This window comes from Lingula anatina, chromosome 5, assembly GCF_051362555.1.
Source record: "Lingula anatina isolate TDL-2025a chromosome 5, LinAna3.0, whole genome shotgun sequence".
Taxonomy (NCBI): Eukaryota; Metazoa; Brachiopoda; class Lingulata; order Lingulida; family Lingulidae; genus Lingula; species Lingula anatina.
The window spans coordinates 17,130,207-17,154,542 of NC_141771.1; the positions used below are offsets into that span (position 1 = coordinate 17,130,207).

The window sequence follows — 24,336 nt, forward strand, 5'->3', positions numbered from 1 at the left end:
ACTGGACAAGTTTATATTTTGTCTGTTAAATATTTAATAAATGCTCCATTTCTTTTTATTATTATTATTATTATTTTTAAACTTATTCAATTTTATTTTACTCATTATTATTTTTAGTATTCATAGCCCAACACAGCATAACATTGCTTCAGCACTATATAAATATACGCATACATAAATCAAAACAAAAATTATCTCAACATAAAATTTTATGTAAGATTTGCAGTCAAAAATATATCCAATATACAACCCGAGTGATATCCCCCATGCCAAATCAACCCTCCGTATAATCAACATATATGAACTTGTGCCACAGGTTGGCTGGGTCTATTAATAGATGGCCTCCTTTTTATTTTCCTCTATTAGCTCAGATATAAATCAAGAAATGCAGCTTAATATTCTGCTGTTACTGCTGCGCTACATATGTCGAATGCAGGGATAGGCGCGTATACACAAGGCCAAAATATAAAGCCATTCTGATACAAAGCAGGCCCGTAGCCAGCAATTTCAAAAGGGGGGTTCTGTTTCTAAAATAGTGGACCTTTTTCCATAAAAACTTCATGAACCTACATCAAATTTCACCCAGAGTGGACCTTTTCCCACCAAAAGGGGCGGTTCTTTCGAACCCCCCGAACCCCCCCTGGCTACGGGCCTGCAAAGCACCATAAATAATCACAATCGTGAGTTCCACATAATTCACCCAAGTGATTCTATCCAGAGTAGACTTCTGTGGTATGAAACTGCTACTGATTCTTGCCTGGTTATTATAACCTTTTATAAAATGTATCGTAATCACCAGAATTTATTTGACTTCAGCCACTGTAAGCAGACTTGGGAGTAGCTATATAAATAATGCACCTGTGAGTTTCCACAAATAACAAAGGTATATTTCTGTTTCACTAATATATTATCTTTATTTTGGTAATGTTTGGATTGGAATGCACCCTCAGCTGTCTCTGCTTAGTCTATTTACATACATTGATATTTACATTAACATAACTTTATAAACGGAATGAATCTCTAGCTAAATAGAATACAATCTTTGAAATGCCTTTATGCACTGAGTTCTGACTGTAGCCTATAATGAATATATTATTACGGTAACAGTTACTGCAAGTAATTTTCAATAGTTGTACATATCTATTCACAGAGACACAAGTCCTTGTATCTTGAGAAGTAACACGTTACATCTGTATCTGTTGCTTGCAAATGAAATGTTTACAAGTAGCTGCTCACAACTCGTTGATGCAAATGATCCCTCTGCAACTAAAACTTCATCAACTTCACCTCACTTTTTTTATCCACGAACAACAGGCAAAACACACAAATGCACGTTCACAAACACACATGTACAGAAACGCATGCACACACGAAACAAACACATAAGGCACATGGTTTACACAAACGTCCTCGTACACTCACACAAACACGATATCATACACAAGTACACAGACACATAAACACTGATGTGCATTCCATAATTTCACCTCCAGTGTCATAACAGTAACCCATGACTCAACTTAAATACGCAAACTCACCACTAAAAAGGCCAATGAACTTATGTTACGTTTCTACATAATTTTCCTTATTCAATGGAGCTGTCACTATCTCTCTCCATCTGTGCGTCTTTATGTGTCACCATTTTGAAAAGAACAATAAGATCCCATGATCTATACGCATATATGCACTTTATCATCTTGTAACTCTTGCAACTTCTATATATATCAAATGTGATTTAAATATCCTAAGGAAAGCCTACCAGACCATTATAGCATGAACTAACTACAAGACTTATTCATCTTTGTGATTCACATGTCTTCAATCTAAATCTAAAAGGCTCTACATACAGCAAAACAACAATTACAACTTGCTACTAATACAGCAACCTCAACACTTCCAATGCAGAGAGGGAGGGAAAGAAAAACAAAACTAATCACCTCATCTGAATTATGCCACACTTACCTGCTTCTTCAGTTGCTAACGTCCAAAAAAAAAAAAAAAAATCACAAGGAAAAATCAATTCTACTCCGGTGAAAAGGAAGAAAATCTCTCAGTAACTCTCCACAATTGGAGTAATGGAGGAGAGATCTACTGCAGCACATAATACATTAGAAATGGCAACCCGACAGCTTACATATTTAAACACTGACCTTTCTGTGTGGCTATTAATAGACAACCACAGGAAAAGTCCAATGGGGGAAAATGAAAACATTTAGGGAGGAACAGGTTGTCGTGCATTGATTTTCATTGCATGAAGCAGTCACGATCTCCTTGCATAATTTTTTTTCTCTTTCTCAGGAACTGGGCACACCTTGTATGGTTTATTTAGTAACACTAATGGCTGAAAGAAGTCTTATGTTTTTACATTCTTTCGGTTTGTTAGATGAATTCTTAATTTGCATATCGATTATTCATTCAGCTATAAATCAATTACTTCATCTTTTCATTCAATTTATCACTCTGTTCATTAATCAATTTATTCATCTATTTATACATTCCTTCCTTTACTTCTGTATGAATTTTTTTTAGTCTAATAGCATCTATATTCAACTACTATTTACCATCAGTCAATACCATTTAGTCATTCATTAAAAAATCAATTATTGCAGTCGTCTTTTTAGTCATTCATTGAAAAACCAATTAATGCAGTCGTTTTGTTAGTCACCCTTTCCCTTCATGTATTCTTTCATCCATCAATCGCATTTTCTCACCTCATTTAAAAGAGCTTTATCAAAATTGTTAAAATAGGTTACCACTAGAGAATTCCAGAATTTGCATAGACATTTTGTGGTAAATAAAAGTAATTTATTTTCAACAGGCATGGCTGAACTTGAACTTGGGTTACTTGAGTTGTTAACATCCAGGAGAAAAAACTACAAATTATCTCAACGATCAGTTATTCAGCAGGAAGAACCCGTCTACCTTATCGTAAATAATGCAAGTCAATTTGATCACAAGATTGTTTGCATCATTTTGATTCTACACAGCTCTTATCCAGTCTAACTGTGAGAATCTAAAAATAAACTCTCTAGATTACAGATCAGAGAGTTGGCACTGTTTTGCACAAGCCAGATAAAAACATATATCCAGCAGGAAAGCACTGTGTAATTCAAGATTTTCTTTAAAAAATACCAATAATCTCAAAGTCTAATATCATTCTCCTAACCCACAAGAGCTGGGAAACAAAACAAATCAACATATGATAAAAGTGAAAGGCATGTTTACATTTAAGTTGTGGTTACATTACTTAGACGACTTTCTCATAAAGCCATCATACTAGATAACAAGGGGGTAATTAACTATTGTTAAAGGGATAATAACTCTTCGTATGAGATCTATATTTCACAATAAAAACATTGTGAATAACTCATAAAAATATAATATATTCTGTTTTACCACAAAAATGGCAGCTATAAGTTTTTATTCTGATATCTGAGCATGTCCTTAGACCACGTGACCTCCATTGATGGCTATACTCTGTTAAAATCTCTTAAGAGATTTTAACAAAAAAACCAAACTTTTTAGAAAAAAACCAGGGACTAACTTTGAATGTAAAAATGGATTCATTAACCATTGGTAAGTGTGGGAAAATTGTTGTTTACTCCAGGAAAATTCATTTTTTGGCCGAAACAAAGAGTTATTATCCCTTTAACTGAGTATGCGATTACACTCAATGAAATTTGCCAAGAATCCCCACAGAGTTAGATTGACCCAACTTGTGCGATGGGTTAATGGGAACACTCCCTTAGAACAAATTAGAATTGGGGCCTATTTCTACACACAATTTTAACAAAAGTAGGCGAGGCATCAGGCCCCAGTTTCACAAAAAAAACTTCTGTCAGTTCCTAGGCTTAGTTGACTAGAATTTCCATGAGAGTGCTGTTACATTGCTCCTGATAGGGTAAGACTTGCCCATGTGACCATGCATGTAACCTTGGTAATTAAGTTCTTAGCAAGGGAACCTGACATCAAGTTTTTTTTTTTTTTTTTTTTATTTGAAACTACTTGCAGAAGTATCAGAATGGCTCCCTATGGTTAGATACTGTAACAACAGAACTAAGTTAATCCATAACAACCATTATTTAAATGCACCTATCAGAAACATGTCAACTAAGCAGGTGGTGAAATTGGAACATCTCCTTGAAGAGCAGATTGAAATATCTTCGTATAAATTGAAATCAGTTCGCAAGGGGAAGGGCAGACACTTGATTTCAATTCCATCTGCAATGCTGCACATTTTGATGAATTTGTTTCACCATCTTTCCCAGAATTAACTTGGATCTGACCTATTCTTTTCACCCACATCTATCCCAGAATTCACTTTATCCGCTAAATCATTATTCTTGTTGAAAACAATAATTTCAACAACAAACTCTAGACAAACAAGACCATATACTGTTTACTTATTCAGACATATCACCTATACAGTTTAATGCAATTAAAAAGCAAATCAGACAGCTCACCCGCCTTGACCTAAAACTATACATTCCATCAAAATATAAATAAAGCTGCCAACCCTCAAAAAAATATAGCAAGGTATGGCTACCAACTGTTTAGCAATTCAGGCAGTTCACCAACCCAATACAAACAGTCAAGTGTTTTTTTAAGCACTACCAGACTTTGATAATACATTAAACCCACCAAGTGACGGTATAATAAACCCACTAGGCTGTGGTGCACTGAACCCACTAAAATGGTCCATTAAACCCAACAAGCAGTGGTACAATAAACCCACCAGGCAATAGTACAATAAACCTACCAAACATGGTTGCAATAAACCCATCAAAGAACGGTACAATAAACCCACCAAGCAGTGGTACAATAAACCCACCCAACGGTGGTACAATAAACCCACCAACGAACGGTGCAATTAACCCACCAGGCAGTGGCATATAGACCCACCAAACAGTGGTGCAATAAACACCCCAAACAGCAATGCATTGAAACAAACAAGCACTGGTACACTAAACCCACATAGCCCCAAACCTGGATGGTTATCCATTTTCACCATCCCTCCAATCAGACATCTAATGTACCCAGTCCCAGGACTTGTAAAACACTTCATCTCATTGTAAATAATACGGTAATGCAGCATCTATTTATATTCGTCCCCTGTGTGACTAGGACTACTGCCTGGCTACAGCAGCAATAATACAGGAGATTTAATTGGCTCTACTGCTATTTTTACCCAGAATTATTGATCTGAAATACACAGGAGAGGAGAACAATTTGACCCAACTCTCTGCAATACAGCAACAATAATCTTAATAAGATATTGGGTAGGGTATAATTTGATGGCATGGGAGTAAGTAAAGGTGATGGCCATGCTACAGACGGAAACAATGCACAAAATAATGAGGATATCCTTTTTCCATAAACTCACATGCAATATCTCCATACTGCATAAATTCAATTTGGAGCCAGTGTTAGAGGAATGAGAGCTGCCTCTTTCCTTTTGATTTTCAATGCCATCTTAACTCATCTTTTTAAGTCAATAAGACCACAAAAATAAATTGTTTAGAGAGATATTAAAATGTCAAAAATGATAATATCACCATACATATTTTTTTCTAACATAAAAATCAAGTTTATAGTAGAAAATTAGTTAACATGAATCTTAACAGTAAACCCACAATAGTGACTGAGAGAAAAATACAAAATGTCTTCAGAATTCCTCGATTTACTATTAACAGTACATGTGCATAAAAAACAGCAAGGAAACTTCCACAAACTATTAGTCGGAAGACCAGAAAGCACTATTCTACCTGGCCAAGGCAAGATGTACCTACAACTTGCTCTACAACTAAGCTGTCAAATAAAATGAGCACATAACCAGATAAAATTACCAGGAAAAGCTGCAGTTCCTGCAATTACCAAGATTCTGTGCTAAAAATGGACACTCGACTTCCTTCTGCTGCACAAGACGGATGGTTTCGAATGCAGAACCTTTTTTTCGTCTAAAAGCAAACACATACTCCAGCCATAACAGAAGCACCTCATTTTGCCTTTTGGCATTTTACAAGAGGAGACGAGTTTACAGAGAGTTTTTAAACTCTGAATGGCAGAGATTAAAGGATGGTTCAAAGCAGGAGAGCATCAGACTCTGATATTAAACTCAAGCACCAGTTATGCACTTTCCATCTGAGATATTTAAGAATTTGGTGTTGCACTACCATGAGACTGAAGGCATGCTATAAACAGTATAAGCCAAATTACAAAAAAAAATCTCATCATATCACATCAGCATTAAAATGAATACATTTATTGTTTGTATCTGCATTTTCGCATGTATGCGCGGGTTTATGCATGCTGGTGCACACATAACAACTACGAAGATGCAGGCATGTATGCTTTCGAATAGCACATATCTTTTATATCAAGCGCAGGCATGAAATGATGCTGCTGCATGGTTTGATATTGGAAACATGTACACTTTTCTTTATCATGTATGTCATGAGCCTTGAATTTCTGTTTGAACGAGCAACTGATAAGAAGACTATTCTCCGAGCAAGCCTGACCTTATCAAGGTGAAGAGAGTTCCTAGTCTATCTATAAACCTATCTGTAACACACTGCCATATCAATATAGTTGAGAGAGAGAGAGAGAGAGAGAGAGAGAAATGGTGTGTCACAGGAAAATATCAATAGACCAATAGCGCAAAAGCAATAACCATCTTGCAGAATCCGCTAATCATTATTCATCTATTGCAAATATATCTATATCAATAGGCGCTGATCACAATAGTATGCAGGGCATCAATGTCCATTGCACTGTACTGAACAATCAAAAAGGGGCATATTGAAAAGTACATCTGCCCCAATTGTCAGGAAATTTTGAAAAGGCCAAGTTATATGCTGCACATAATTATTGGCCATAATGAGAGCTCTGTTTCACTACAAAACTTTTAAGTTGGAAACTGGTTTTAGCTAAGCCTAAAAGAAATCTCTGCCAGACAGAGAATCTATCCATTATGATGCTCATTTTGTCTTTTTAGTCTTAAAACTAAAGCAAAAAGCCAAACATCACTAGTCTAGAAACTTTTTTTTGTCAAAGTGACCTCTGATTTTTGTTTCATAGGAAAAATGGCGTATCTATTACAATAAAGGGGCAAGCTGACTGAAGACACATTCAGCAATTAATATACAAATTAAAATTAACATATAACAGAAATTCGGATTGCTTTTGGGTAAAATCATCTCAATGCATATAAATCAGCAGTATTTACATTCCTTGCCAGTTTTTCATAAAACATTTTAACAACAAAACCTCAACACAGATTCTTAAGAATTTTCTTTTCTTCTCAGCCTCCCAAATTATTCATAGCCAGCCGAGAAAAAAAAGAGCTTACCGGGAATGTCATAAAGCAGCCTGGGAAACTGCATAGGTATCAGGCAATGGTCCAGTGCAGCAAATTTCATCAGAGTAAAATCAATAAATGCAGAGAAGAGCAGGCTAAATATAGCAACTCTGATTGCTTAAATGTGACATTCCGAGGACAAATAGTCCTCTGGGGAATCGGGACTTTGGTTTAACAAATGATGCAGACGACCCTGGCCGTGATGGCTGCAGAGGAGTTTCCAGGAAGAAGTACGTACCTAGAGCCCTAGAGCAACGAGGAAGGTTTAATTAGAAACAATTGTTATGATGCCCTAGATAAAATGTGCTAACATCCAGTGTAGGCAATGCCTTTAAAATGTATACTTTAAGTATGTGTGAAGAAATAGACAAGACCATAGACAAGACTGTTAGAAAACTTCAATTTTGAAAAACAAGGAAGGTTTGATTAGAAATGATTGCTATGATGCCCTCGATAAAAAGTGCTGACATCTAGTGTAGGCAAAGCAAAAAAAAAAAAAAAATTGAATCATAAGTATGTGTGATGAAAGAGACAAGATTGTTAGAAAACTTCAATTTTGAAAAGCAACACAAGGAAGGTTTAATTAGAAATGGTTGCTATGATGCTTTGCTTGAAATGTGTTTCTATCTAGTATAAGCATTGGCTTTAAAATAAATCACAAGTGTATGTGTGAAGAAATAGACAAGATTGTTAAAAGACTTCATACAATTTAGAAAAACAACAAAAGGAAGGTTTAATTTAAGATGGTTATGAAGCTCTACTTAAAATGTGTTGGTGACTATTACAGGCAGCTTTAAAATAATAAGTTTATGTACACATAGACAGCAGTAAAAAATGACTTCATACAACTTTGAAAAGCAATACTCTTCTATAAGCTATTCTAATTGGCCTGGCTATCATTGTGAAATACTGCCAATACACTTGTGATTTTTATCATGTTTTACAGATAAGTAATCATTTTTCTTTCAGAATGAATTCTTTTTGTACCTTGACCTTGACTTGGACCCCATTTCCACAGATTTAAGATCAATCTATCCCCCTGGGGAGCCGGCTTAAATGTCTGTCCTGTCTACTAAAAGCTGTAAGGGGGTAATTAACTACCGTGCACGCTCGGCTGACAGCAATTTAGCGTGAACCCCCAGGGAGTCAGGTCAATCTAGATGGATCGATCTAAATCTATGGGAATGCAGTCTTGAATATAGTGACATGTCAAGGAGCTAGCAAATGAGACAAGTTGGAACTTAAACCATGATTACCGCCAGCAATCACGCTGGTGGTACTAATATTTAATACAGCTTTCGATGTTATACGTCAACCCTGATACAGTTTTTTTTTTTACATAAAAATGTACAGGTGGATGATAGTGGATCTGAACGGTTAAATTATTAACATTGAAAAGCTCTTTGGCAATTTCATTTCATGAAGGGAGAAGTCATTTTAAATATTGATACATAAAAAGAATCAATTCAAATCTGATTTTATAGGACAGGTAAATCTGATGGTAGAACAAAAAATAAATATTGAATTTCATTTGCCGTAGAAAAATCAATACAAACAAGGCAGTAAAGCTGTCAAATGTACACACATAAAGCAGAAACTAATAGTGATAGTGCTAAAAATAATTTTTTTTTTGTCAATTTTGATGCAATATTACATGTTTTTAACAGCATAATCACCATCAATTTTTCATCATGTACAACAGATATCATGGACATTCAGAAATGAGATTAGTATGTGGCTTCAGGTCCATAGGGTTTCAAAAGTACTCACTAAAAAAGCAAATGTGTGAAAAAAATTCCACAAAAAAATGCATTATGTCAAGAATTATAATCCCAACAGGTTGATTTTAGAACTTGGTCTATATTTTAGTGTCATAAATCATTCCATTGAGTTTGAGGATAACAAGTCACATACTTTTCCATACGTTTTTGTTAACAGTAGTAGTACATAGTGATGACGCAGACACTGACAAATGCAGATAACAATTATATGTGCAAACAGACTGCATCTGTATATAAGAAGGCTACAGGTTTTAAAAAATCTGAATATTTAAATCAATAATATTGTGAAGCTCTTTGGCAATTTTTTTTATTTTTTAATTATTTCATGAAAGGGAAAGTCATTTTATGAAAGATAAAGTCATTTCAAATATTGAATCATAATAAGAATCCATTCAAAACAGAGTACATATGACAGGTAGGCCTGATGTCAGGCCTGAAAAAAATTATAAAAATAATAAAACTATACCAAAATGAGACGTTTAGAACATAAGTTCTTTTGTTATCTTTGACAGAAATACTCTAACCCGAAGATGCCAGATTGCCTTACATGTTCAAGTATTTTTAGAAATTCAACAAAGTCCAGCCTGACAACTGCAGGATTTTCTTTTCAGACATACAGAGAATTTTTGTCAGGTAATAACCACAGCTTGTTTTCCTAGAACAGCAAATGGCAGATGAAAACCAAGCATATCCTATATATACCTATACCATCAACCTTTCATAAGCCACGGGCTGTAATTTTCATGGCCTTGTTCACATCAGATTTACCTTACACCTGATCTTGTTTAAAACTCAGCAACTTAACAGATTAATAACCAATAAGACAGTAGACATACACTCAACTGTATACTTCTGATAATTAACTGCATGCATGCACACATACATACCCACACATACACAGGTCACATGTGCACACGAACGTCTTTATTTAATAATCTGATATGTTGGTGCTTCATGTAGAGACTGGCCTCAAACAACAAATTCAAGGATTGATTCATTTTATCCAGGAGACTTATATTTGGGACCAAATTAAATCACATGTGAACACAACTTTAAACTGATTCTATAATGCATCAAATAAGAATACAGTTTGTAACAATTTCTTCCTTTGTCATTTTACTTTTTGATGAATAATCTGGCAAAGAGTTTTTTTTTTCTTACTTGGAAGCCAACTTGCAAATAAAATTCCTGATAATCCACACCTCTGTAAATGACATATATTTAAATGTATTTTATACAGGTCCTTTCATCCAGGTAATAGACTTGTCGTAAAAGTAAGAAGTCTTTTAAAATACAAAAAAAGAAATACAATATGTCACTGCAAAGAGACCTATTTACATGCAATTTAAGCAAGCAACACAATTAGCTGCCTATACACTATGGGACCATTCCCACAAATATTTGGATCAAACTATCTCCCTGGGGAGTCTCACTACATTGCTATCAACTTAATCGGCTTAAATGTCCGTCACACCTAATAAAGCTGTTAGGAGGTAATTATCTTTACCCTAGCTGATACAATAGGCATGACAGACATTAAAACCAGTTTAGTTGATAGCAATATAGTGAGACTCCCCAGGGAGTTAGACGGATCCAGATGGATCGATCTAGGGATGGGAACCCGTCTAGGATATCACCTACCTCCTGTCTGTGAGATACTAACTGAACCTTGTAGCTTCTTGAGGATCTGCAAAGAGGAAAAAGAAATCCATATATCATAACACTGCAGATGCATTAATTTATATACAACACACTCTCAAAGTCCTGCTCAAGGTCTTTATTCACAGTCATGGATTCACATTAAGAGTTGCCTGGTTGAGTTTTGGGCAAGCAATTCTTGACCAACAGCTGTCCGACAATGCATCCGATTCCATTTTGAATATTTTTCATTTATTGTATGTTTTACAGTGTGTTTTATGGCATTGGCTCCTCTTGGTAAACGTGTAGTTCTTTGTGTTAGTTATAAGACAGCAATAAAATATTTATATATCATATGTTTTCTGTAATCTTTTTCTGTAAAAAAAAAAATGCAGTGAAACTGGCATATCCTTTTATATGGAATTTTTTTTAATCTAGAAGAGCAACCAAACCACTAGGCCTGGTTTCATCAGTAGCAACTGAGTGGAAAAAAGTTTGTGTTGCCTTGACAGTGCTCACCCAGTTTAATGTGGAATCACCAAGTTCTCATTGACAACAAATCTATTTTTCTACATAGATAAATCCAACTCTGCAGGGACTCTTGCTGAATGCAATCTGATTAACATGTCTCCTCCTGTTTCCAACATTCTCACTCAACTTTTTCAATGGACAAAAATGATCAGCCTTTCAGATGCATAATTACATAATAATAAAAAATTCATTTCAATGTAGTATTTGTGGAGCTTTCATTGCATAGAATAAATCTATAGAGTGACCTGCCTTTTGATTTTGTTGCTACAATTTAACAGGAATGCCTTCTTTTAATAAATTATGACTTAATAAATACCGTATCTGTAAAATTCACAATTTTACCCCATTAGAAACATCCAAGTTACTACCCCAGGTCAGAAATGCACCAGTGCAGGCTAGCAAATGTGCATTGGGGCTGGTTATTATTTGGTGAGTGTTAAATTATCTGAACCCTGGACTTGTAAAACAAAACAAAAGAAAAACTATTTGCTTGAGATACCTGCTGCTTGAGATACCTGCAGGAAGATCAATATTCAACAGTCTGTGTATTTAATATCACCCTATTGTCCCCTTCCTTTTTCTGTTTTTTTAAACATCACCAATGAGTCTTTGATCAGCAAATGAAATATTTCCAGTATAAAATCTAGCCCCATGCTGACATTAGTATTGACTGCTTATAACTTTGGCTGATAAAAATGAAATTAATATTCATTTACTTGCTAGTAGCGAAACAACTGTTCCAATCCAGCTACAAGCTATTATCATTTGTAAAATATCTCCTGCTCAGTCAGTTTTAAGATGACAAAATGCTTGATTTCACACATCCCCCCCCCCCCCCCCCCCCCCCCCCCCGTCTATACCCCCTCCTTCCTAATGCAATCCTTCTGCATTTCTTAATACTAACTGAAAGAACAGTGGACTATCTAGTCCGCGGGTCAATTATGGCGACCCACTAAAAACCCTGCCGTCTAATCCCCCTACAGACACTGAATAGATTCCCTGAGGGAAAGTCTTCAAGTGGGGCGGCCATATTTGACCCTCGGAATAGTTAGTCTATTGTTCTGAATGCGGCCTAAGTACAACTCTAATCCAAAGGCGGAGTATAACAACAAAGAAAAAAAAACAAACACTACCAAGAGTTGGCATCTTATTCTCAAAAGTTATTACACATTTGCATACATGTATACGTACAAATACAAAACCCACCAAATCTCAGATTGCTTCTCTTAAAAGTCACCCCGTCATGGGACGAACTGCAACAGGCGAATTGAATGTAATTACAACTCCAACTCCAGATGAATAGGAAAGCTTACGGGCACACCGCGCTAAGATCTTGTCTCTACTTCAAGTGCACCAAAAAAAAAAATGCCCCATGAACGTGATCTTATAAACTGCCTAAATCACCTTGTAAAAATCCACGCCCAAGTTCCAAAGAAACATGCATTTCCTTCTCTGAAATCACTGAATGGCCTCGGCAAAGATCTCAGGTCCTGGTCGGTAGTTAAATCCAACACGTATTGATCTTAGAAAAATTAATGATTCATGCAGATATGAGACTTTTATCATTAAGCCCGGCATAATATTGACACAAAAGTCGGGGACTGGGCACAGAGAAGGTCAATAGAGTTCCTGGAATTCAGGATTGAGGCATGGAGAGAGAGAAGGGAGGAGGAGGAGGAGGACAAGAGAAAGAGAGAGAAAAAGAGAGAGAAAGGAGGGGGAGGATGGGAGAGCGAGTGAGAGAGGGGGAGGGATAAAAGTGAATGAAGAGTGAATGCTTGAGGGTAAGAACTGTAAAAGAATATTCAATGGCGTATGTGTGTGTTTCTATTTGCATGAGAGAGAGAGAGAGAAAGAGTGTGTTTAAAAGAGAGAGAGAGAGAGAGAGAAACTAGTAAATGAATAACACCCACAAATAAATCTGTGGCACTTACAAAGTATGGAAATCTTTATGATATTCACATATTGTCTCCCAAACAATGAGACACCATTATCCCATTTTCACTGTACAATTTGCTTTTGAAACAGTTAAATTTATAGATATTCCTACTCCATCCTAATTCAGATGGGTGAAAAATTGCATGCACAAGACTAACACTGAATTTCCAGAACCTTCAGAAACTGAAACATTTCCAAGTTTGCACACAATCTGCATCTCAAAAATATAAACACACTAAAAATGCACAAGCAAAGATGGGACCATTAAAAGCCACTGGTGCATTTCAAAAATGGAACGTTTCCACCTACATGAAAAATCCTCCTACATGTCCCCGCAGATAGAAAGTGGTCTCCTGGCAAAAAACATAAAGGCATGCAACGTGCAATTACCTCCAAATCTCTTTCAGAGGACATTTTTATGTCCCAAAAGACCACCTACTACTATCTTTGCTGTACTTTTTTTCTTTACTTACTTTACTGGCCTATTCTCTTAAGTACAAGTTTAAATTTTCTCCATCACATTACATTAGCCCTTTTTTTGCCATTGAACCCATTTTTGAGCCAATCCGACCGTTATCAATTTTGCAAATTTCCATTAAAAAACCTCCACGGACGTACAATTTATACATGAATCCAGTAATAGCACCATCTTTTTTTTGCAATAATAGTTTTACAAGAAAACATATATCAAACCCATTAATTCTAATTTTCAATAATCAAACTTTGTCAATTTTCATTAAACAAGTTAAATTGACTTAAACTAGTCATCAAGGAAATTCCATAACACTATATCATTTAGTATACTTCATTCAACCATTTATGGGCATATTAAAAAAACCTGTGATATTGTTAACTTTACGATAAGACATAATTAAGACTTCATCCAACACTCCGGAGGTCAATTTACAAATTTACAGGAGAAACAATTCTCTATAAATTTGTATGCACGTGCCTGTATAATCAAACAAATTTTCCAATGCCACAATTAAAATATACATAAATCCATCAAATTTCCAGCATTTCTTAAAAGTGCACCCGTGACAACATCTTATCACCAAACGGCTCCGGCTTCCAGGAAGCACTTTGAGAAGCAGACGCATAATTTCATCTCCAGCAGGCCGCCCCCTATTCCCACGAGTCCGCCTACCTCTCCCCAGGGTCCCTCCTACACCATGACGTGCCAGCAATGATGAAAGATTTAATCAAGTTACCAGTGCCCATTATTGAGTGTATCAGCCGTTTTGTAGCCAAGAACCGTTGTTCTGAGCTTCAATTACTACTGCCCGGCAAATTCAATTTTTCTATTTAGCCAGCCTGCCTGGCTCCTGATGAATGCTGGAGGGGATGAACTGTAAGAGAATATTCAATGGTGTGTCTCTGTTACTGTTTGCCAGCTCTGACTTGGTGCTTGAACTTGGTGGTCCAATTCTTTTTCTTAATTTGTTAAAATTGCCCCAATGTTCTGCCTCATATGTTGCATATTGGGCAATGTTTAAATGTGTGTGTGTGTGTGTGTGTGTGTGTGTGTGTGTGAGAGAGAGAGAGAGAGAGAGAGAGAGAGAGAGAGAGAGAGAGAGAGGGAGGGAGAAAGAGAGAGAAAGATCAGCTTGTCTGGGGGAGAACACCAATTACAAAACAGGATTGAGAATACAACAAATCACAAGTGCAAAAGCAATAATTTCCATGCAGGATTCAATAATCAATAATTATCTATTGCAAAATTAAAAATCTCAGGTGGGACTAAGAGATGGTAATGTATTTCATAGGCTGTTTCTGCAAGCATAAATAGCTAACTCAACTTCTATTTGCTAACAGAATCCTGTCCAACTCTTTTACAAACCTGCTTAGCCTTAAAAATACTTTACATGAGATGTATTGTTATCAGCAAGTATTGACTGAACAGCAATTGGATTGTTGCTCTACGTAAAATGCCAACAGCATGGATGGGATGCTCGCCATAATCACAAAGAGAGCTGGCGCCAAAGATAATACCTAACTCGTAGCTAATTTGATAAAATTGAATTTCAGTCGATAGTTTTTGGACTCCTATAACAGTCATGGCCAGCAGAATCCTAGAGCTTTACTTGTTGTACTAATATGATTACATAAACATACTGTGGCTCCACCTATGGTCTGGTTTTTAAGTCACACTAGCCTATTGCCTGATGCCCTGCAATACGGGTGATGCAGGAGGAAGGCAAAAATATATAAGAGCGAACCTTTCTTGTATGCCTGCAACAGAACCCAATCAGTGAAGTGGAAGGTCAAAAGGAGAAGGAATCCTCATGTATAGCAGTTTTAAAAGAATCACCTTTTTGTTTTGGCCAGAAAACACATATTATGGGTTTGAAGCCTTTTCCTAAGTTAGGTCAATTATGAAAGGGGGGGGGGATTGAGTTTCAGGGGAAAAAAGAACACTTAATCTCAGGAATTGCTGGCTTAAGGATTGCAGAAAATTATAATGAACTTTCTCATGCATTACTAACAAAAGACTCTTTGGTGTAATATAACTGATACAAATTTGCTGAGCAATTAGCATATTTGCTTTTCTTATGGCATATGCATTCTGTCCATTTTCACTCTGCACCCATGTAATGAGAGATATCAGTAAATTTGCACAATTTCCAAATATTATTCCAAGTGTGTGGAATGTGTGCATTTCTCGTAAGAAGATATTCCAAACATCTTTAATGTTCACAAATACAGTGCACACACACTCTAGAGAAAGAAACATCAATATATAGAACTGATATTGGTGGATTATATGGTTTTACACAACTCTTACAGAATAACTTTCTACTACCATTGACCACTATTAGCCCAATGACTGACCTATTGATTTCTTCCCAATAAGTTTCCAGATATTCGACCTACTTTCTTTGCAACTTACATTAATTGTCCATTCATTTTTATTGATTTTATCCATCCACTTTTTTTTAAATATCCTTCAATTGAGTAAGATATAGCGATCCTTCTCCCTCATCTTCTGAAAGCAAATTGGTTCCTTTAAAAATCTGTTTTTTCTAACGTCATGGATTCTTCTGTTTTTTTTTTCTTAACTATCTACTAATAAGAGTACAAGTGGTAAAGGGGCTTGGGAATTCTTCAACGTTCTAGGAAACCGTAAACAAACTTTTTCCGATCAAAGACTAGACGCACGGCTTCCAAGGACAAATGGTAACCTAAACATTTTATCACCACGAACCAAGGCCTACAAAATGAGAAGTGAAGACATTTATTACTAAGAAAAGCTGTCACATAATTGGGCTGATATAAATATAATGACAGAAAAGGAGGCCAAGGTAACCGTTTAAGTCAGTTCAGTTCACTGACCGTTCTTGGTCTGAGTAACTTGGGCCGAGATCGGGTTTGACATTCAGACAAAAGATTGACCACCTGTCGGCATTTATTGGATATTGATCATGACACGAGGGTCAATATGTGTCCATATGTCCACAAGTGTCCTTTGCATTTTTTTGGAAAGAAGCTAGGTTCAGCAACTTGGTCACACTAATGGTTTACAATATTGTATGCATGCAATGACAATTATTTGAGTAAATCACACCAGTTAAGCAAATGACTCAACCAAAAACATGACATTCAGAAAAAAAATCAGTTATTACTTAAAATAAGAATGGTAACAGTTCAAGAGGGGATCAATTCATATTAGGTAAGAAGACCAATACTAATTGCATGACTGACCGACATGGATGATCACTTCCTATATTTACTCATTCACCCCCGAATAACACCACAGCTTTCCAAACCAACCAGCCAATTTATCAACAATTTACATAAGTCTTTGTAACTTTTAATGATATATCGGAGTCTGTCTAATCATAACATATAGGAGCCTTTGTATGTTAGATGTATTATTTCCACTCTGACTAGTTCTAATTTATGTCCGTATTTGAACCGTAATTCCACCTTGTTCTGTGTCAAATATGTGTATCGGTGATTCTGACAAAATTTTCGAGGCCGAGTAAATTTTCAAGTTTTTACCGTACTCAACGAAAGACAGGAAAATGAAATGAATGGTGTGATTGAAGAACACAGTATACATATCCTATAAGAAATAAGAACAATTAGGAAGTATTCAAGTGGGGGCTTTTGAGAATGGTTGGACTTTTAGTAATTGATGTCATGAAGTTAGCTTCTTTCGCCTTTTTTGTTGTGCGCAATGTCTTTGGAAGAAATCATAAATCTGCATTCCTTTTCTCATAATATGTCAAATCATCCATCTAAACATTCCTTATTTCTTAATTTTTAATTTTTTTCTTTATTTTTAAAACTCAGATTATAAATTAGTGATTCAATATTAAGTTAAGTTCATACTCTTGCAAAATTGTAAATTCACAGTACTGAATCTTCTGGTTGGTCATTGTTTTCTTGTTCTATTTTTTCATCAGTTCATTTAGGGTTAACTACTTTCACAAAACATTAGTCTACATTCTCAGACCCTCAGGATAATATGAATAAATAAACATTAAAAACCCTCACCTACCAGTAAGCAATAACTGCTACTTTAATAAATGTGATTTTAACATGATACTACTGCAATTTCTCTATCTTTTCAACAGGCAAAAATGATCAAACAGATACCACATCATTTTAAAGCCATAAAAACCGTACTTTTGTATAGCATTTGCAGTGCTTTTAATGCATAGAATAGAACTATAAGTTATTCTGCTTTATTAGTTGCTACCAGTTGATAGGATTGCTCTTATTTTAAGAAATTAAGGCTTAAAAAATATATTATCTGAAAAATTCACAATTTTCCCCCATTTAAAAGATCCAAGTCATTACCGTAATGGTATATCTTCAATCATCCTAGGGCAGAGTATTATAACATTCCACCACGTGGACAATGCCCATGGTAGCCCGGCTCATTCTAGAACACCACAGTCCAATAATATACCAAAATTCTTATGGAATGCCACGATAATCACACCATTGTTTTTTGATGTAAGACAAAATTACTGTTGTGTCAAAATGCTGTCTTTTAGTGTCATGCCACCATTCTTTGTCACAACAGAGTCCTATAATGTCACAGCTTTCTTCTGTAATGACGCGATGTTGTCACACCATTGCGCTGAATTGTTATTCAGACAACTGTTATGTAATATCACAACACTGTCTTTAAGCGTCACACCATTTTTCTTTGTAAAAAAAAAACAGAATCCAATAATGTCACAACTGTCTTCTGTAATGTCAAATTGTTGTCACACCACTAAGCTAAAATGTCACACAATTGTTACATTACCACAAGACTGCCCATTGTGCCGCGCCATTGTTCTGTGTCACAACACTATCCTATATTTTAATGTGACAGCTTTTTATCTGTACATAACGTCACACTACTGCCCTCAAGTCTCATGCATCACCATCCTATAATGTAACAGCTTTTTTCATTACATAATGTTACATCACTGCCCTAAAGTGCCATGTACCACTTCCCTATAATGTCACCACATTGTTCTATAAAGACAACGCGCCATTATACAATGTCGCAGCACCTACCTATATTGTCGTCATACAACTAGGCAATTACCAACTACTAAGGCCTGGTATTTCCACTAACTGTTCATTCCCAGTACTGCTTATTTGTGTATTTCTTCTGTGTTAATGATTCCTGGAGAAATCGTACCCCAGATGTCTAATCACATGATAAAGTCTTTCACTCTATAACCAGTGCTTTTTTTCCGCCTTTTCAGTACACATGAACTAAACAAATGAATATTAGTTCAATCAATAAGATTGATCTGTGAAAGACTCAAGTGTTTGGGGTTGTGGAATGGGAGAATGGAGAGGGCGGGACAGACAAAAGGACCAATCACACTGGCAAGTAAAACGCGGTCCAATAAACCCTGATATAAATGCAGCTGAAGAAGTTTTGCTTGTGTTCACACTTCTAAGGGCAACGATTGCTTCTCGTCAATCATAATTCTTGTTAAGCATGCACGCTATTGTTCACAGTAAAAAGTGTTGATATGAACAATATGGCAGGTACTCGAGCTAGGTTGTTATATGCTATGTAAAACAATTATTTTACTTGTAAAAACTAACACTTCCATACAGTACTGTGAAAAACTGGTGAAACATGTTAACTAGCCCGCTCATGTGCACAAGTACCAAAAGTAAACACACGATTTAGAGTACACCCCGATAGCATCCAAGTCCCGATCTGAATTTATTTGGACCACAGTCAGGGGTACATAGTCTGTTCCTATTAGAAAACTGCGAAAGAGCAGCGATTAGGAGTTGATTACAGTCAAAATTGCCAGTGTGAATGGCCCTAAGTGTGTTTGTATGTGTGTGCAAGTGTACGTGTTCGCGTGCATGTTTGCATAATCATGCGTCCTGGGGTTAAAAATAAGGACACATAAGGCGTAAGTACGACAACACTTCCTCTTAAAAAGTAAAGAACTATTTTCACTTAGTTTGTAAAATAAGAACTGTGTCAACATCATTTCAATCCATAATTCAGGCGATGCACATCCTTTTCCTTTATACAGTAAATGCTCCTTTCAAAGTATCACTCACAAACAGCATGACTTCACTTTTAAAAAGGCAGAAGAGGTGACATTTTCTTTTTCAACAGATCGATGCATTTCGGAATATAAAGTTAGTTTTATTTCACTTCCGAATCAAACAAAAGCCAATGTTTTTCCAGTGAAAACCATTTGAATTATTAAGTGCATGCCTTGCAAAAGCACTATCCTTGTTATCTATTTCATTGGACATCAACAAGCTGTAGTTGTTCTAAATGCATCCCACAACATGGTCTGGGTCATTCCAAAATATATGATATCAAAAAATCTCATAGAATGAGCTCAATGGACCATGACCAATAGTATTGATCAACAACTTATAAAAACTCTCAAAACAACTAAAAGGGATAACGACTGTTGGTAAGATATCCATATTTCACAATAAATACATTGTTTACATACAACTCATAGAATTGTAATAAATTCTATTTTACCACCAAAACGGCGGTTAACACAATTATTCTGGAATTTGTGTTCTCCATCACTTCAGGTGAACTCCATAGATGGCTACACTCTGTAATAATCTCTTAAGAGAATATTACAAAAAAAAAACAAACTTTTTATTAAAAAAAGGGGACTTACTTTGAATGTGGGAATGGATTCATTAACCATTGGTAAGTATGGGAAAATTGTCCTTTATCCCAGGAAATACATTTTTTGGCCAAAATGAACAGTTGTTATTCCTTTAATAAAACTCCTAAAACAGCTGACATGATCCACCCCCCCCCCCTTTCTGCTGTGTGCAAAAGCATGTGCATGTGTGCAGAAAAAATGTAGAACAATTACAGAGAATTGCTTTGTTCTTCTCCCTTTCTGCTGACGTCAATGCTTAAGGTCTACCTCACACAATGTTTGTTCCAATATTGATTTAATATGCCAGTCATACCGCAGCCAGTTGACTCTATGCTAATTAAACTGAAACATCTTTTCATTAAGTGAGCTCCACTGGTGGAGTTGAAAACATGGATGCTAAGAGGCTATATAACATATGTTGCATGCATCATGCAAGAGCTCAGGGCCACGCAAGTACATTATTATTTTTTTTTAAGCAAGTCAAATGTCGTTAGAGATATTTTCTTAGCTGCCGGTGAACACTGTAAGAACTATAATTAACTATTTTTCATGGGCATTAACTTTGAAATATTCATACCTTTTTTGACTCCTCCCCTATTCTTTAACAAATGCTTCTATCTGGCTTGAAATCTGTAAAAAAAAATCAACAAATGAGTAATGAATGCCAACTTCAGTTTGTGACAACCAGATTTCTCTCTCTCTCTCTCTCTCTCTCTTGCTGTGTTTCTGTGTGTATGTGTGTGTGCGTGTGTGTGTGTGTGTGTGTGTACATGTATGTATACGTAATATACAGGCATTACAAAATGCAAAACAAATTCTAACCCACAAAAGCTAACAAGCGCATCACTTTGTAAATAATATAAACACAAACACAACATCCAAGTTATATGTAGCATATATACTTGTCTACTGTTACGATCATCCAAGTTTCCGTGGATGTAAATAGAAGCACATCAATAACACTTGATATCTAGCACTACAGAGCCAAACTAGCAAAGATATCATCACACACACAGGCCTCCCGCAGATCCTCAGTAACTGATTCATGAAACTTGCAAATGGACATATAGCTGGGGTGGCGCAAACACTTTTATTATCTAGAATTTAGCCAGATACTAAAACTGACTTAAATTGGATTAATAAAAAGGACATGATTTGACTAATTTTAGTCAAATTGAAACCATTTGGTTCATAAATTGACAAAAAAAAAAAAAAAAAAAAAATGGTGATTTGGCTAATGCTACCCCAGCATAGACTGGACTGATTTAAGTTTACTATGTCTAATCACAGGAAACCAATCTGCTCCCTCTGTTTTCCCACCTCAATACCACTAAAACTGAGGCAGGTCATACAGGTTATATTTAATAAGAACCAACTTCCTTTTTTTTTCCAAATTTATAGAAACCAGAAACCCTGAAGTGTCACTCTGACTGGTTGCACTGAGTTGGGACGAGTCAACTTGTTTGGGAATGCGACTAATGGCCTGGAAAGACTTCAACTAAGAAACAGTCTTAACACAGTTTTAGCGGGTGTAGATCATTTATCATGCTGCCTATATGGTGCCGATGGCTTCACTGTACTATTTCCCAGCCAGAAGTGGAATCCTGCTGGGCTGAAGCAACACACAGACAGAAACCTGCTGAGCTTAGAACAGTACCTTATCTATGAGCTGATACTTAGGAAAGATCCGACCACCACTGCCCATTGCATCTACGAAGGAATTTTACAACTACGGAAACTACTATCATGTACTATAGCTGTGTTCACAACTGAACAAATTTACAGTGGAGATATATATATATGTCTACTAACTTGCTGGGTTAGAACTGAGCTTTGTTTTTGTCAAATACTATGGATTTGTCTTAAATTTAAATACTAGTTGACAAACATGAAATATTTAGACCTATTTTCAGGTGTAAGCTTCTAAATCACAATTTTTTATGAAAACATGTCCTCTTCTAATATGTTTTACTCCCTCCAGCAGTGAGAGAAATAGAGAAAGCTACATACATGCTGATCTCTGGCAAGAATCAGATCTCAGAAAACGAGAAGTTTATTTCACAACAAGCGATCAATCAGACCACCATGTCTTATCTAGATTTCCTTTTATTCAGCCAAAAATATTACGAAGACAATCCGGTACGAGGGATAAATGTACTTTATTCACAACTCACATAAAAAATGTATATAATTTTCTTAGAGTTATCAAGGCTAAAACAAAATTTGAAGGTCAACCAAAAGAGCGATAACAAGTTACATCGTTACTCTTGGTTCACCAGGTGCTCTCTTCTTAACAATATACCCATGGCATTGCCATGGCAACGGGCAGTAAGAATTCATAAATATGATTACCTCCAGGTGACTAGCATAAAAGGTGCAAATATGTCATGATGAGCAAAATATTCAAAAGCCCTTCTCATAGTGAGTGACATACTGAGACCTCATTCTCACAGAGACCATCGATCTACATGGATCGACCCAACTCTGCAGGAACTCTTGTTAAGTGCAATCAGCTAAATTGAATGACACGCCTCCTCTTGTTTCCAATATACTCGGATATATTCAGCCCCCTTTTCTGTATTCTACTTCATGATGGGAGGAGGCTTGTTTATCTGTTAAGCTGATTGCAGTCAGCAAGAGTCCCTTCAGAGTTGGGTCCATCCGCGTACACTGGCAATGTCTATGGGAACGGGACCTATACGAGCTCTATACAGTCTGTACTGGTATATTGACAGCTTAATGGAGTATAAGGGTGTTAACAAAACAGAGTCCCCACCCCTTCAATATTATGATTCCTTTTTTTATTAAAGAAATTTGTACACTGACCTGATACTAGTAGGACAAAACGTGTTATATAGGGGGACTGAATGTGACCTTGGCAACAAACAACAGGTTCTATCAAGAGAATACCATGAGGTGATAGCAAACATAGTAAACCTTCAATTATTACACTGTAATAATACCACACAGTAAGAATATTCTACATCAGTTCACTTCCATTCTTAAAAAAAAAATTATACGAAAGTATGCATCACAATATAAGGGCCCTGCAACACAGTTATCAAGGCACTTTCATGAAAGAAACATTTAACCATAAGGAAACAAAAATTGTCCCAAAGAAATACCAGCATATTACTATGACTACATTAACTCTTCACAAAAAAATAACAAGGGATAATTAAACACTATACCACACCGTCGTCATAAGAGATCTCCACTGACGTCACTTGTGGCCTAGAAAAGTTCACATTTAATGAAAAACAGTTCCTGGGGTTGGACTGAAAGGTCACAAAGGCCAATTCACATCAGGGTTTTGCATTAAACATTGGTGCAAAGCTGTTGGTTGCAACCCTCCCCCCCCCCCTCCCCCACCCACACCACCTAACCCACTTTTTATCTTTCTTGGAAAAAAAAACATGCATTAAAATACATAGCCACTTAATGCTAGGGTTGCTTTATGCTAGCATGCAAGTGGGAAAGAGGAAATAGGGCATAAAGCTCTGTTCCCCCACCATTAGTAAGTTCCAATTTAAAGCCAGGTGTGAACTGGTCCGAACTTTCAGTCAAGGCTGCACTTAAACTTGACCTAGAAGTAGGCCATACACAGAGAGTGCATTTCTATAAAAAAATTCTGTATGATTAATCAGACCTTGCAAATAAAAGTTTGCATATATATGTTCTACGATCTCATCTCACTTTCCATCATTTTTCATTCTGGCTAAATATATTTTTAACCAAACCATTGGCTAAAAAAGTAGCATTTTCATTTACTGTTAGTTCATTTTAGTATCTGGCAAACCTGTTAATGACATGCAGTGACTTAACTCTGACCAAGGGGTTCACAGTGTGGAAAGTTTGAACATTTTACTTTTAGAAATGAAAATGCAGAAGATTCCACTACCCAACAATCCAAAAATAAATTTTATTTGTCATGAAGAGTGCATTTCACTCTTTTGCTCTTAGTATT

General features: G+C 36.1%; 1 protein-coding gene across 3 annotated transcripts in view; it reads right to left on the bottom strand.

The window, feature by feature from the left end:
* LOC106159890 (histone deacetylase 4-like) overlaps nucleotides 1-24,336 on the bottom strand; it is a 79,670-nt gene that overhangs the window by 49,598 nt on the left and 5,736 nt on the right. The window contains exons 2-3 of one of the 3 annotated variants that reach the window (XM_087012563.1): nucleotides 20,947-20,999; nucleotides 10,780-10,825 (exon numbers count right to left, since the gene is read on the bottom strand). The gene's annotated coding sequence lies outside the window, so the exon portion shown is untranslated. Of the gene's footprint in view, nucleotides 1-1,962; nucleotides 3,949-10,779; nucleotides 10,826-20,946; nucleotides 21,000-24,336 lie in introns of those variants that run through there. The other 2 variants (XM_087012564.1, XM_087012565.1) reach the window with 2 other exon arrangements.